The sequence below is a fragment of the Aegilops tauschii genome, chromosome 6, assembly GCF_002575655.3.
Source record: "Aegilops tauschii subsp. strangulata cultivar AL8/78 chromosome 6, Aet v6.0, whole genome shotgun sequence".
Lineage (NCBI taxonomy): Eukaryota > Viridiplantae > Streptophyta > Magnoliopsida > Poales > Poaceae > Aegilops > Aegilops tauschii.
The window spans coordinates 465,920,202-465,933,364 of NC_053040.3; positions in this window are offsets into that span (position 1 = coordinate 465,920,202).

A 13,163-nucleotide genomic window follows, 5' to 3' on the forward strand; every position below is an offset into this window, starting at 1 on the left:
AACGTTTCATGTTGCAGACTTTTCAGACGACGAGTAAGGTGCCTTAGGTCGTGGTCTTATACTCAGTGATGCCGCTGGAGTTGATGGACTCACTTATCTTCCAAGTCTTCCGCTGTTATCGTTGTTAGATGGCCTTAAGCCATGTTTATCATACTTAATCTCTTCGGAGATATTCGATGTAATAAGTGTGTGATTGCTACTCTGTTATAAATCCTCCATTTTTACTGTGCGTGTCAGCATTACTGATCCAGGGATGACACTGGTGCACAGCAGCACAGACCATTTGAGGTCTGGTCGCTACATTGTAAGTAAATAAAAGTGTGATGATCATCATTATTAGAGCATTGTCCAAGTGAGGAAAGGATGATGGAGACTATGATTCCCCCACAAGTCAAGATGATACTCCGGACGAAAAGGAAAAAAAGAAAAAAAAAGAGGCCTTAAAAAAAGAAAAAGGCCCAAATAAAAAAATGAGAGAAAAAAAGAGAGAAGGGACAATGTTACTATCCTTTTACCACACTTGTGCTTCAAAGTAGCACCATGATCTTCATGATAGAGAGTCTCATATGTTGTCACTTTCATATACTAGTGGGAATTTCACATTATAGAACTTGGCTTGTATATTCCAATGATGGGCTTCCTCACAATGCCCTAGGTCTTCGTGAGCAAGCGAGTTGGATGCACACCCACTTAGTTTCTTTTGTTGAGCTTTCGTACACTTATAGCTCTAGTGCATCCGTTGCATGGCAATCCCTACTCACTCACATTGATATCTATTGATGGGCATCTCCATAGCTCATTGATACGCCTAGTTGATGTGAGACTATCTTCTCCTTTTTGTCTTCTCCACAACCACCATTCTATTCCACATATAGTGCTATGTCCATGGCTCACGCTCATATATTGCGTGAAGATTGAAAAAGTTTGAGAACATCAAAAGTATGAAACAATTGCTTGGCTTGTCGTCGGGGTTGTGCATGATTTAAATATTTTGTGTGATGAAGATAGAGCATAGCCAGACTATATGATTTTGTAGGGCTAACTTTCTTTGGCCATGTTATTTTGAGAAGAGATGATTGCTTTATTAGTACGCTTGAAGTATTATTATTTTTATGTCAATAGTAAACTTTTGTCTTGAATCTTTTGGATCTGAACATTCATGCCACAATAAACAAAATTACATTGAGAATTATGCTAGGTAGCATTCCACATCAAAAATTCTGTTTTTATCATTTACCTACTCGAGGACGAGCAGAAATTAAGCTTGGGGATGCTTGATACGTCTCCAATGTATCTATAATTTTTGATTGTTCCATGCAATTATATTATCTGTTTTGGATGTTTAATGGGCTTTACTAAGCACTTTTATATTATTTTTGGGACTAACCTATTAACCGAAGGCCCAGTGCAAATTGCTGCTTTTTTGCCTATTTCAGTGCTTCGCAGAAAAGGAATAACAAACGGAGTCCAAACAGAATGAAACCTTTGGGAGAGTTATTTTTGGAACAAACGTGATCCAGGGGACTTGGAGTGGACGTCAAGAAGAAGCAAGGAGGCCACGAGGCAGGGAGGCGCGCCTGCCCCCCTGGGCGCGCCCCCACCCTCGTGGGCCCCTCGCAGCTCCACCGACCTACTTCTTCCTCCTATATATCCATATACCCCAAAAACATCCAGGAGCACCATGAAACCCTATTTCCACCGCCGCAACCTTCTGTTGAGATCCCATCTTGGGACCTTTTCTGGCGCTCCGCCGGAGGGGGAATCGATCACGGAGGGCTTCTACATCAACACCATAGCCTCTCCGATGATGTGTGAGTAGTTTACCACAGACCTTCGGGTCCACAATTATTAGCTAGATGGCTTCTTCTCTCTCTTTGGATCTCAATACAAAGTTCTCCTCGATCTTCTTGGAGATCTATTCGATGTAACTCTTTTTGCGGTGTGTTTGTCGTGATCCGATGAATTGTGGGTTTATGATCAAGATTATCTATGAACAATATTTTAATCTCCTCTGAATTCTTATATGTATGATTTAATATCTTTGCAAGTCTCTCCAAATTATCAGTTTGGTTTGGCCTACTAGATTGATCTTTCTTGCAATGGGAGAAGTGCTTAGCTTTGGGTTCAATCTTGCATTGCTCGATCCCAGTGACAGCAGGGGAAACGACACGTATTGTATTGTTGCCATCGAGGATAAAAAGATGGGGTTTATATCATATTGCTTGAGTTTATCCCTCTACATCGTGTCATCTTGCCTAACGCATTACTCTGTTCTTATGAACTTAATACTCTAGATGCATGTTGGATAGCGGTGGACGTGTGGAGTAATAGTAGTAGATGCAGAATCGTTTCGGTCTACTTGTCGCGGACGTGATGCCTATATACATGATCATGCCTAGATATTCTCATAACTATGCACTTTTCTATCAATTGCTCGACAGTAATTTGTTCACCCACCGTAATACTTATGCTATCTTGAGAGAAGCCACTAGTGAAACCTATGGCCCCCGGGTCTATTCTCCATCATACAAGTTTCCAATCTATTTTTACTTTCCAGTCTTTACTTTCAATCTTTATCATAAAAAATACCAAAAATATTTATCTTATTATCTCTATCAGATCTCACTTTTGCAAGTGGCCGTGAAGGGATTGGCAACCCCATTATCGCATTGGTTGCAAGGTTCTTATTTGTTTGTGTAGGTATGAGGTGACTTGCGTGTAGTCTCCTACTGGATTGATACCTTGGTTCTCAAAAACTGAGGGAAATACTTATGCTACTTTGTTGCATCACCCTTTCCTCTTCAAGGGAAAAACCAACGCAGTGCTCAAGAGGTAGCAAGAAGGATTTCTGGCGCCGTTGCCGGGGAGATCTATGCCAAGTCAAGTCAAGTCAAGACATACCAAGTACCCATCACAAACTCTTATCCCTCGCATTACATTATTTTCCATTTGCCTCTCATTTTCCTCTCCCCCACTTCACCCTTGCCGTTTTATTAGCCCTCTTTTTCCGTTCGCCTCTTTTTCGCTTGCTCCTTGTGTGCTTGTGTGTTGGATCGTTTGTCACGATGGCTCAAGACAATACTAAATTGTGTGACTTTTCCAATACCAACAACAATGATTTTCTTAGCACTCCGATTGCTCCTATTACTGATGCTGAATCTTTTGAAATTAATGTTGCCTTGCTGAATCTTGTCATGAAAGATCTATTCCCTGGCCTTCCTAGTGAAGATGCCGCCACCCATCTAAACAACTTTGTTGATTTGTGTGATATGCAAAAGAAGAAAGACGTGGATAATGATATTGTTAAATTGAAGCTATTTCCGTTCTCGCTTAGAGATCGTGTTAAAACTTGGTTTTCGTCTTTGCCCAAAAATAGTATTGATTCTTGGAATAAGTGCAAAGATGCTTTTATCTCTAAGTATTTTCCTCCCGCTAAGATCATCTCTCTTAGAAATGATATTATGAATTTTAAGCAACTTGATCATGAACATGTTGCACAAGCTTGGGAGAGGATGAAATTATTTTTCATAAATGTACTTTTTTGTCGATTTACGTATATGTTCTTATATATGTGCATATTTGTAAAACAATTGTGTATGTATAGGAAAATTTATTTATATTGTTTTTGTCCATATTTTTTGTCAATTTATGTATATGTTCATATTTAGAAGAAAAAGAAGGAGAGGAAAAAGGAAAATAAGAAGAGGAAGAAGGAGAAGAAGAAGGAGAAGAAGAGGAGAGGAAGAAGAGGAGAAATAAATAAGAAGAGGAAAAAAGAAGAAAATATAGAAAATATTCTATTTTTTCTTCTTCTCCTCTATTCCTTTCTTCTTCTCCTGTTTTTTTTCTTCGATCTTCTCCTCTATTCGTTTCTTCTTCACCTCTTTCTTTTTCTTCTTACTCTTCTTATTTTTTATCGGGTATGTCGTTGTCGATATACCCCATCCCCGATAACTTCGACATGAGGAGGGGGGTCGATATATACCCCCTCCCCGATAACTTCGACATGAGGGGGGAGGGGGTCGCCTAGGGTTCGAGGGGGCGAGGGTCGGGAACTAGCTAGGGTAGAGGTTCGAGGGTCGAGGGGTCGAGGGTCAAGGGTCGCCGAGGGGTCGACAGGTTGCCTTGTGTCAAAGTATTGAAGAAATCCATGGCTTCATCATTAGCCGGAAGTAACCGGGGCATGATGGTACGAAGCTCTCCAAAGTTATTCTGGAACGGAGTCCTGGATAGGATAATTCGTCTTTTTGTACGAATTATCCTATCCGGGACTCCGTTCCAGAACAACTTTTGAGAACTTCGTACCACCATGCGCCTGTTACTTTTGCCTAATGATGAAGACATGGTTTTGTTGAATCCTTTGACACTAGACAATTTTCTGCACATCCAGAATGCCGCCATTTTGTTAAATCCCTTGTCGGTCCGGACGCCGGACAATCATGAGAGAGGCGGTCCGGCCCAAACCCTAGAAGCGCTGCCGAGGCCACCCAAATTTACCAAGTTAAAAGAGCGTTGTCGTCGAGGCCACCCCGAACCCTATAAGCGTTGCCGAGGCCACCCCAAACCCTAGAGAAGTGTTGAGGCCACTAATATGATTCCTTGTTGTGATTAGCTAGCTAGGTCTACGTTTGCCCCTAATATATCCACCTGCTGTCATGTTTGTATAATAATTGCCATGTTATAATATTTGCAGAAACAATGGAGCACGAACGAGACGAGGAAGCCGAAGTGGTGTTGGGGGACATAATCGCAGCTGGAGCTGATGTCTTGTCGTATCTCAACGATAGCGATGGTCTGGAAGGACATGGTGAAGAAGCAGGCTACGGTGATCGAACAATGGAGGAGGAGGGACATGATTATGATGGCTCCGTTGACCGAATGCCGGTGGAAGAAGGACACCGTGATGACGGCTCCGGTGACCGAACAGAGTCAGGCCAGGTATATATATTAATTAAGCCTGTGCTGACTAGATGCATTCATTTTTTTGGTATGCACACATATTAACTCTCGTATTTCTTCTTTTTTCTAGCCCTCTGGATCGAGCACTACTTCGGTAAAGAGACGAGGCCCGAAGAGAAAATTGCACTCGGATGAAAAGTTCACGATCACAGAAATCACGCGCGATGGCCAACTGATTGCACCCATCCGGACCAAGGAAGCATTTTCTGCATAGTGCGGGGTTCTTGTTAGGGACATCATCCCGATCAGCATCCACCAATGGTATAAGCCTAAGGAGGAAGACCCTGAGGTGTCTTATGTCAACGATAGGCAGAAAGATGATCTTTGGACCGAGCTGAAGGCAAATTTCACCCTACCGCCAGAGGAGGATCCGGAGAAGCCAGTTATAGAGCCATTGGTCAAGGCTCGTTCTCTTAAGAAGATGGCGGATCTATTTAGGAGGTGGAAGACTGAGCTGAAAACAACGTTTGTCGACAAAGACAAGACTCCAGAATTCACCGGCCGGTTTGAGAAGATCAGAGATCACTGGGATGCATTTGTGGCCCACATGACATCGGACAAGAGTAAGAAGATGTCAACGAGAAACAAGATAAATGTTGCGAAGAAGGAGCATCACCATCGCACGGGGTCAGGTGGCTACCTCAAAGCCCGGCCGTTGTGGGCCAAGGCTGAGAATGACCTGCTTGATAAAGGGGTCGAACCAGAGACATTGAACTGGCCAAACCGTTGCCGGACTTGGTTCTTCGGGGTTGGCGGAACCTTGGACCCTGTAACAGGGAAGTGCATTTGGACGAACGAGCAACTGCGAATACCTGTCACGAAGCTTCAGGACTATATCGCCGCAGCGCAGGAAGGGACGTTCGTTCCCAACAGAGAGAACGACGAGCTCACAATGGCCCTCGGGAATCCTGAGCACCCTGGACGGACACGAGGCACGCCAGGCTCCGTTCCGTGGAAGGCTGGGTTTCCGGACGCAGGCGGTTACAAATGCCAGGAGAGGAGGAAGAAAGTGGAGTAGACCCAACTGCAGAAGTTGCACACAAGGGTACAAGCGCTAGAGGAACGAGAAGCAGTTCGCAGCAAGCGACCTGCCGAAGCTATCCCCGAAGCTACCCCGCCATCTCAGCGGAGAAGTAGCGTGGCTTCCACCAAGCTACTTCAGGAGCCTGTCTTGACGGCTCCTGCTAGCTACCCCGTGGATGCTATCACGGAGTCTCAAATTGCAGCTAGCAGCAATTCAAAGTCAAGGCGGCTGTCGGCTCTGTTCGACCTCCTGAACCCGGCGTAACTTTTCACTGCCGTCCGATTCTAGAAGGATATGCTAGGGTGACGGTGGATGAAATAACGGAGGGATTTGAGGACCTCGAGCTTGACCACCCTACCGGTGAAGGGGAGACTCGGCTGGGTTCTGCTCTGAAGACTCCATGCCTATGGCGGAAGGAGCTCATCAACCTTCTGAACTGGATGCCTCCGCCTCCTCCTCCTCCTCCTCCTCCGGTGAGTCAGGGCACTCCGCCTCCTCCTCCGCCAGCTCCTCCGGCGAGTGATCAGGGCACTCCGCCTCCTTCTCCGGCGCGTGGCGGCACTCCGCCTGCGCCGGTGCGCCCGAGCAGCCAGCCTCCTCCTTCTCTGCCTTGTCAGCAAGGGCGGAAGAGACTCGCCGCCGCTCCGGCTGCTCCGGCGCGTCGTAGTCCTTCTCCTCCGCCTTGTAAGCAAGGAAAGAAGACAGCCGCAGCCACTCCGTCTTCTCCGGCGTCTAGCAGTACAGCCAGAGGCGGGAGGCAATACAGATTCGGTCCATCTCTCAAGCCTCTAGAGAAGTTACCATACGAGAGGACCATGGAGGAAAACAAGAAGATCATGGAAGCCAAAGTGAGGGACTTCTTTGAAGCGGTGAAAGCAAAGAAGCATCCACCTCCGGAGGAGAAGATATATCCGGTGAAAGCGAAGCGCACTATCGATGCCCTGAAGCGACCACCACCTTCTCTGCCGCAATCCAACTATGATCGCATTATTCAAAGGTCATATATCGAAGCGGAACGGTCGGGAAGTACTATCAGTGATCAAAGGTTAGCAGAACGACGAGCTGGGGAAAAAATTGCCCAGCTCGGCGAACAAGCGAACCAATCATGCCCCCCGCTCAAGGTGTCTAGCGATATCGTCGCTAATCATCCGGAGATTTTTTCCCGGTACCAATCTTGGAGATTACCTACCCGACGATGTACATTATGATACACTGGAGGTGGACGAACACAAATACCATTACGGGAAGCCTCTCGTCAAAGATGAAAGATCTCTAACAATGATGATGCGAAGATTCCATGATTGGTACATGAAAACCTACAGAGAGTCTGGGGGGAAGGATACTTTGATGCTGAGAGTTAAAGAGGAGCATGACCTCGTTGGAATTGATCTGTTGTCTGTTCCATTTGAGGAGTTCTTCCAGTTTTTCAATCAAAAGGCCCTCGATAAATTAACGGTCACTTGCTACTGTCTGTAAGTACTACTTCTATCATTAAGTCTCTATATATAGCTCAGCTCTTTCATTGCATGTATATATAATTATCCTCACTATATTATGCAAATTGAAGATCGCCGAATTGAAGAAAAGACAATCGGTGATATTGGGTTCATTAACACAAATCTCATAGATGCATTTATGGTTGAATATCATGCCAAAGATACCGAGGCCAACTTGCTACGATCGTTGGTAATAAATCAAAACAAAGATATAATACTCTTTCCTTACAACTTCAAGTGAGTGTTATATTCGGTTTCCTTATTAGTCGAGGTTATAGCTAGTAATGTAATTGATGAGTTATGCATGCGTGCGCAGGGTCCACTACAATCTTCTAGAGATTAAGCTTGAGCAGGGACTAGTAACCGTCTTAGACTCGAGACGAAAAGATCCCAGGAGTATGCGGACATGACTGAAATGCTCGAGAAGTAAGTTAAATCGATCATTATCGCACCATATCGGCAACTTTGTTCACTTCCTGATATCAAGTAATTGTTTTCTTTGTTTGGCAAGGTTTGGAAAAAATTCACCGCAAAAGCTCCAGGACTGCCGGGGAAGCTGTGATTTACACACCCGAAAGTAAGTACTACTAGTTAGTTCCGCGCATCTCCTAGTGATTCAAGCGTTAGTTTCATCAATACCATTTAGCATGCTTGCTTATCAGTTTGATTGACCTCTATTTCTTGTAAAGTGGTTGTGGCAGGAAGCCGGGAATAATTACTATGGATACTACGTTTGCGAGTCCATCCGCCACACGACCTGTGAGCGGGGCTACTCTAAAAAACAATATGAAGTGCGTAAGCAATAATATTCACAATTTTATTTTATTACCATCATTTGTGTTGAGTTTCATTCATTCATATATGTGTATTGACCCCCTTCTTCAAATTAGATGTTTCAGATGCGTGATGAACTCCTAGCACCAGATCGCATGCGAGCAATTCAAGAGGAATTGGCAGCATTCTTTCTTGACCACGTGATCAATAAAGACGAAGAATACCATGTGGACCCTGAGTTCATATATAATTAGGGGATTATATTGTAAGAGATCTTATATTGTATATATGTAGCCAGTAGCGTCGGATAGATATACGAAAACTTGTTGTTCGACCAATCTCTCAGAGAAGGAGAGGTCGATATCACTTCTCTCTGTATGCATAGGTTCATGACGATCTTCTGTACTTAATGGTTTCCTTCATTTGCTTACTAGCTAGTGTGTCGAGTCCTCTCTATTCGTATAGTACGTAGCGTCGACCAAGCACGGAGATAAGAGAGGACACTTCTCTCTATTAATTAGCTAGCTAACACAATATATGAAACACCTAAATTAACCCTACAAAACCCACCCCCTTTCAAAAAAAACCTCAGCTCCTGCCAGCTGCTGACGCGTGGATGCCTTTTGGTCCCGGTTGGTACTACCAACCGGGACCAAAGGCCCTCCTGCCTGGGCTCGCCGCAGCGGCCACGTGGAGGCCCATCTGTCTCGGTTGGTGTAAGAACCGGGACTAAAGGTATAGGGCTTTAGTACCGACCCTTTAGTCCCGGTTCCCCAACCGAGACAAATGGGCCTTATGAACCGGGACAAATGGCCCTTTTTCTACTAGTGAGCATTGACCTAAACCTATTCAGGCCAACTATAATCGATCCCCGATCCGGCGTTAGAGGAGTAAAAATTTGGTTTTCCTCCTCTATACAGGACCTAGCCGAACCCCTAAAACCCATAAAGAAGGATAACTTATCCTCCACCGCATATACAGCGACTATATTTACTCCGCTGCTACTGCTTGGAGGAAAAAATCCCTTCCCCTCCGCTGCCTCACCCACCCCACTTCCGCACCACATCTACGTTGGCGCTATCCTTCCCGCCCTCGTCGGCCACCACCTGCCACCGCGGACGCTCCGTAGGCCCCGCCGTGGTCCTCGCCCAGCCGGATTTGAGCCTCTCTCGCCGTCGTCGGCACATAAATCGGCAGATCTACGGCTGCAGCCGCCGCCGTGGGATTTGACGCATCTGGCCGCCGACGATGGTGCCTTTGTCATGGATTGGTCGGCTACCGAACCGCACAGCCTCACCAACGAGTCTGCGCCGCATGCAGGTATGGCCACCTCCTCTAGCCGCTTGAATCTCAGTCATTGTCGACTCGCCTGCAAAGACACGCCCGGCCGTCGGCCAGGCTCGACACTGGCCCAGCAGCTAGTCAGCTCCCTGTTGCCGGTCATAAAATGCGACAACTTCCCGCGACAGGTGGCACACTGAGTTTCGACCACACCGGAACATCCTGGATGGGGTGTTCTTCAAGTGCAAAAAAAGATGGGTGATTGCTTGTTTTGATTCGGTTGTTCACCAGATTCGACGCAATTTGTAGCTCATTGTTTGCTCAAATTTGTGTGTAGGATGGATGCAAGTTTTGGTATTGGGAAGGAAATTACATCGATCTATTGATCACGAGAAATTTGATAAATGTTCGTGCACTCATTGCTAGAGTAGACTAGAGATGAGACTAGATTCGACGCAATGTCAAATTCATCAAAACCGAAGAAGAAAGAAGTGTGCAAGCTCAAGAAACCAATCGAGAGAATCAACAATGAAGACATAGAGAAAATATTAATCCAACTAGTGGGAGCAGTTATGGAAGTTGGATATCTACTAAAGTGTCTAACTGTTGTTCTTGTTTTCTTTGGTTTAATTCTTGTAGCGAAGAATTGGTGAATTATTTACTCCCATGTATCAAACTATCATTCAATGAAGTAAAGAAGGAATGAAATTTGTTTCGGTGGCCGGAAATGAAATGCAAATGATAAAAAAATTACTTTGTTATATTTAGGGGATCGGCTAGGTCCGGCAAAAAATTAGTGGAGTAAATATAGTCCATTAAGTTTACTCCGCCGTTTTATTTCTCTATTTATAGGGGATCGGTCAGAGTTGGGCTTACATTTATAGCAAATGATGTAAACTGCAGTGAGAACCCTCCTACCTATCCAGTTACTGGCTAGGAAATGAATTAATCCTATGCAAATCTCTTGACTATAGTTTCAAGAAGTCGGTACAAATCAAAGTCTTGCAGGAGAATTTAGTTTATTAGCATCAACAGCAATAGCTCTCTTTACAGACTTCTATTAGACTTGCTCACTTATAAAGAACCCATAAAAAATTGAATCAAATATGCTCATAATGAATATACCAAGTTGAAACGCATAGGAAAGATGGTCTAATATTGGTATGTCAAGCTTAGAGGCAAATTTATTCAAGCTAAGCTTAGTTCTTTCGCAGGAGGGATCATGTGCCATGTAAATGAGCCATGCGAAAAGGGCTGGGTGGCCGCGTGAATCGCGACGCAAGCGAACAGTGAAGATAGACGGTGTAGGTACATGAGAGTAGAGTTACAACTTTCCCAACTGAGAAGATGTTGGCCCCTTCAATTTCTCTTATTAAACACAAACAACGACACATGAGCAAATTCATCTTGTTTGAAGGAATGATAAAGCTCTTGTAGCCGCTAACCTACCCGAGGACCAAGCTCATATTGAAGATTATTAGATATATATTGACCTACCAAAGGACCAAAGACTTCATGTCGCGGTCTACTACCCAAGTCTTTATAAGGAGCAAGACCTACCTTAGCAAAGCATGAATAAATTATTTCCCATTTTACTTGTCTATCTGTATCTTGAAATCGTGCAGTCCCATGCCATGCCTTATTCGTTGTGTCTGCGCGAAGTAGGGATATGGATTTGATAGGCATAGGCGTAGAAGGCATGAGGAACTACCCATTGATCACTAGAATCACAACACGCACTCTATGGCTGTGTTGACTTTCAACCTCACGCGCCATCACAAGGAGGCATCACCGTGATATTTGCTTGTTTGGGCGGAATGGATTGGCGGTCAGAGGCTGGGATGGAATGGGAATGGTGCCGGAGTTGTCCGTGGTGACGGTTGGAAAAAGGGCGAGAGTGATCAAAGATTATTCTTTAAAATTTCTGGCTAACAAAACGTGTAAGCTTCAGCGAAATATACTTTATTAGGCCCCATTAAGTTTCTGTTGGACTAGGTCTGTTTAATAGTCAAAGCAAATACTCTTTGGAAAAAAAGAATACTAGCCCACGCATGCACACCACACTCTGCCGCTTGATCCGCACGCTCCGGCCGTGCGCACGACGCGGCTGCCTCCAACAGATCGCAACGGCCCCTGTGCATGCAGCCACACGGAAGGCTGTGCAATATTGTATCGTGGAGAAAATCTGGAAAAGAAATGAAAAGAAGAAGAAAGCACGACATCTGCCTTTGGCTATAGTTTTTGTGTATCAATTTGTTCGTCTATTTTGATGTGATCGATCCATGGACCAAGTCCAACACCTACTGATTGATCACTGGAACCACAACATGCAGTCGGTGACTGTGTTGACTGCTATCCCTTGTTCTCTAGCTGGACCACTAGCCATGCTACCGTGCGTCTTGAGCATGCAGCATAGAGATATTTGCTTGTTTGGCTGGGAGGAATTCGGATGGTGGCAGATTTGCTATTCGTAGTTAAGGTTGGCAAAATAAGGCAAGACAGGTATATGGTGTTGGCTGGGGAGCCTCTATATTTGTCAGCTTTCTTTACCGGTTTGTCCGCATAGCGATTTCATCATATCAATGTTAGCCCAAACTTTACAAACATGCACAGTTGAAAAAGTGATGGCCTTTGTTGCTGCAGGCCAATGTTGCTGGTATCTTGGCAATGGAGACGAATACGCAATGAGTCATGTTGATCCATTGACACAACACATCCTCTTTCAGTAAAAAATAAAAGCATGGAGGACACGACAAGATGAGTAGGATGCGAGGAATACACATGCCCGCTTCATGAATGGCATGTTAGACAAGTACTGTGCCACGCGTACCTGTAAAACAGGGAAGATTATATTGTGCAAAATTCTGGCTACCAAAACTTGTCAAGCTTCACTGATATGTACTTTGTAAGGCCCTTTTACTGAGTTTGGTTCGAGTTCTTAATCAACCGACAAAGTAAAGATCCTTCGAACAGAAAAATAACTATGTTCGCATGAAGACACGATTAGTTTTCCTCCCCAAGAAGCGACTCCTAGCCACTAGGGTTCCCCTTCTCCCATCTGCGCCGCAGCCGGTCCACCCTGTCTCTAATGGCGTTTGGGCCATGGGGTGCGGAGGATGCTGGCAGCTACCAGCAGGAGGGACCCCGCTCTCGTTCCTGTTTGGATCATCGTCTCGGTTGGGATGGTGTGGCGGCAACGATGTCCACTAGTAGGAATTATGTCTCTCATGTCTGATCCCCGGCCCGATGGTGTGTCTAGTGTCATCAGAGGACATGTGGAGGTGTGTCTCCTCTTCGATCTCGCATGATTCGGTCGGTGCTGGCCTTCAATGGATCTTTTTTTGGAAAAGGAGGATTACCCCCGGCCTCTGCATCAGAACAATGCATGCGGTCATCTTATTGAAAGGTGTCAATCAAAACAAAGTTCGCACTTACTGTCGGTGTCAAAACCGGCGGATCTCGGGTAGGGGGTCCCGAACTGTGCGTCTAAGGTCGATGGTAACAGGAGATAGGGGACACGATGTTTACCCAGGTTCGGGCCCTCTCTATGGAGGTAATACCCTACTTCCTGCTTGATTGATCTTGATGAATATGAGTATTACAAGAGTTGATCTACCACGAGATCGTAA